Raw genomic sequence first — 4155 nt, 5'->3', positions numbered from 1 at the left:
AAAGAAACGTCCTCTCACTGTCAACTGCGTTTATTTTCAGCAAACTTAACATGTGTAAATATTTGTATGAACGTACCAAGATTCAACAACTGAGACATAAACTGAACAAGTTTCACAGACTTGTGACTAACAGAAATGGAATAATGTGTCCCTGAACAAAGGGGGGGTCAAAATCAAAAGTAGCAGTCAGTATCTGGTGTGGCCACCAGCTGCATTAAGTGCTGCAGTGCATCTCCTCCTCATGGACTGCACAAGATTTGCCCATTCTTGCTGTGAGATGTTACCCCACTCTTCCACCAAGGCACCTGCAAGTTCCTGGACATTTCTGGGGGGAATGGCCCTAGCCCTCACCCTCCGATCCAACAGGTCCCAGACGTGCTCAATGGGATTGAGATCCGGGCTCTTCGCTGGCCATGGCAGAACACTGACATTCCTGTCTTGCAGGAAATCATGCACAGAACGAGCAGTATGGTTGGTGGCATTGTCATGCTGGAGGGTCATGTCAGGAGGAGCCTGCAGGAAGGGTACCACATGAGGGAGGAGGATGTCTTCCCTGTAACACACAGCGTTGAGATTGCCTGCAATGACAACAAGCTCAGTCCGATGATACTGTGACACACCGCCCCAGACCATGACGGACCCTCCACTTCCAAATCGATCCCGCTCCAGAATACAGGCCTCGGTGTAACGCTCATTCCTTAAAAGATAAACGCGAATCCGACCATCACCCCTGGTGAGACAAAACCGCGACTTGTCACTGAAGAGCACTTTTTGCCAGTCCTGTCTGGTCCAGCGACGGTGGGTTTGTGCCCATAGGCGACGTTGTTGCCGGTGATGTCTAGTGAGGACCTGCCTCACAACAGGCCTACAAGCCCTCAGTCCAGCATCTCTCACCCTATTGTGGACAGTCTGAGCACTGATGGAGGGTTGTGCGTTCTGAGTGAAACTCGGGCAGTTGTTGTTGCCATCCTGTACCTGTCCTACAGGTGTGATGTTCGGATGTACCGATCCTGTGCAGGTGTTGTTACACGTGGTCTGCCACTGCAAGGACGATCAGCTGTCCGTCCTGTCTCCCTGTAGCGCTGTCTTAGGCGTCTCACAGTACGGACTTTCTAATTTATTGCCCTGGCCACATCTGCAGTCCTCATGCCTCCTTGCAGCATGCCTAAGGCATGTTCACGCAGATGAGCAGGGACCCTGGCCACATCTGCAGTCCTCATGCCTCCTTGCAGCATGCCTAAGGCATGTTCACGCAGATGAGCAGGGACCCTGGCCACATCTGCAGTCCTCATGCCTCCTTGCAGCATGCCTAAGGAATGTTCACGCAGATGAGCAGGGACCCTGGGCATCTTTCTTTTGGTGTTTTTCAGAGTCAGTAGAAAGGCCTCTTTAGTGTCCTAACTTTTCATAACTGTGACCTTAATTGCCTACCGTCTGTAAGCTGTTAGTGTCTTAACAACCGATCCACAGGTTCATGTTCATTAACTGTTTATGGTTCATTGAACAAGCATGGGAAACAGTGTTTAAACCCTTTACAACGAAGATCGGTGAAGTTATTTGGATTTTTATGAGTTGTCTTTGAAGGACGGGGTCCTGAAAAAGGTCTGTTTCTTTTTGTTGCTGAGTTTAGCTACTGTGATTGTTTCTATGGAGCAGCTGGGTGTTTATATTGTGAAGGAGGTCCATGGGTTATGACTTAATATCCCGTTACCAGGGACGATAACAGAGCCAATACATTTAATAGGCTGTAAATGACTGTCGTTAAAGCAACCATTTTAGAGATGCGTACGCAGAGGTATGTGTGGTCAGGTCACTCAAGATCCACTGCGAAATTAGACGTCGTTCCAGGTAAGCAGGACGTCAGGTGGTGACTTCAAAAGCAGCCACTAGGGGCGACAGTGAGCGCTATTACCACCAAGCAGTCGTGGGTTTTGCTAGAGCGTTGTGGACGGGGATGGCAGATGGACGTAAGCCGCGAGCTCCGGCTCCGAGGGTCGCGTTTTCAATCACAGTGTTTGGCACTTGTTGTTTGTTTTTTTAACCCCCTAAATCCTAAACCTTAACCCTTAACTTAGTTAGATAAAGGTTACATATAAATGTAAAACTTAACCATTCGGAATGAATGTCTAAAACGTGTGATTGTGCAGTGAGACTGTGAGAGCTTGTTGGTGTGTGATGGTTAAACCATGCCCCTGTTCCCAGGTGTATCGTCATGTTCACAGCTACAGGGGAGGACAGCCTTCTCTATCCGCCCCTCCCTCTCTTCCTTCTCATCCCTCCTGTTCTCCTCCTCATCCCTTCTTACCCCCAGGAGGAGGACAAAACCTCCGCAGAGCATCACTCTGGGAGTCAAGGCCACAGCCGCCCTCTACCTCCCTCCCTCCGTCCTTCCATCTCTCTCTCCCCAGACAGTACCCCTAGTTAAAGGGAGACCATTAACTTGTGAATAACTTTATGAAACCCATAGAGATGAGTCTCCCCTCGTTCCCCCTTTTCTCTCATCTCCTCTCCCCTTTTCTCTCTATCTTCCTCTTCTGTCTTCCGTCTTCTGATTCTTCACGTCCACTACCATGTAGCTACTGTATGAAGGACCATGTAACTACTGTATGAAGGACCATGTAACACATTAACTACTGTATGAAGGACCATGTAACTACTGTATGAAGGATCATGTAACTACTGTATGAAGGACCATGTAACACATTAACTACTGTATGAAGGACCATGTAACTACTGTATGAAGGACCATGTAACACATTAACTACTGTATGAAGGACCATGTAACACAGTAACTACTGTATGAAGGACCATGTAACACATTAACTACTGTATGAAGGACCATGTAACACATTAACTACTGTATGAAGGACCATGTAACTACTGTATGAAGGACCATGTAGCTACTGTATGAAGGACCATGTAACACATTAACTACTGTATGAAGGACCATGTAACTACTGTATGAAGGACCATGTAACACATTAACTACTGTATGAAGGACCATGTAACACAGTAACTACTGTATGAAGGACCATGTAACTACTGTATGAAGGACCATGTAACACATTAACTACTGTATGAAGGACCATGTAACACATTAACTACTGTATGAAGGACCATGTAACACATTAACTACTGTATGAAGGACCATGTAGCACATTAACTACTGTATGAAGGACCATGTAGCACATTAACTACTGTATGAAGGACCATGTAACACATTAACTACTGTATGAAGGACCATGTAACACATTAACTACTGTATGAAGGACCATGTAACTACTGTATGAAGGACCATGTAACACATTAACTACTGTATGAAGGACCATGTAACTACTGTATGAAGGACCATGTAACACATTAACTACTGTATGAAAGACCATGTAACACATTAACTACTGTATGAAGGACCATGTAACACATTAACTACTGTATGAAGGACCATGTAACACATTAACTACTGTATGAAGGACCATGTAACTACTGTATGAAGGACCATGTAGCTACTGTATGAAGGACCATGTAACACATTAACTACTGTATGAAGGACCATGTAACTACTGTATGAAGGACCATGTAACACATTAACTACTGTATGAAGGACCATGTAACACAGTAACTACTGTATGAAGGACCATGTAACTACTGTATGAAGGACCATGTAACACATTAGCTACTGTATGAAGGACCATGTAACACATTAACTACTGTATGAAGGACCATGTAACACATTAACTACTGTATGAAGGACCATGTAGCACATTAACTACTGTATGAAGGACCATGTAACACATTAACTACTGTATGAAGGACCATGTAACACATTAACTACTGTATGAAGGACCATGTAACACATTAACTACTGTATGAAGGACCATGTAACACATTAACTACTGTATGAAGGACCATGTAACACATTAACTACTGTATGAAGGACCATGTAGCACATTAACCTGTTGCGACGACCAAACCCGGATCCGGGATTCTATTTATAGACCTAAGCTCATTACCATAACGCAACGTTAACTATTCATGAAAATCGCAAATGAAATGAAATAAATATGCTAGCTCTCAAGCTTAGCCTTTTGTTAACAACACTGTCATCTCAGATTTTCAAAATGTGCTTTTCAACCATAGGAAAACAATCATTTGTGT

This window comes from Oncorhynchus clarkii, chromosome 21, assembly GCF_045791955.1.
Source record: "Oncorhynchus clarkii lewisi isolate Uvic-CL-2024 chromosome 21, UVic_Ocla_1.0, whole genome shotgun sequence".
In the NCBI taxonomy this organism is placed as follows: domain Eukaryota; kingdom Metazoa; phylum Chordata; class Actinopteri; order Salmoniformes; family Salmonidae; genus Oncorhynchus; species Oncorhynchus clarkii.
This window is presented reverse-complemented; position numbering follows the sequence as displayed.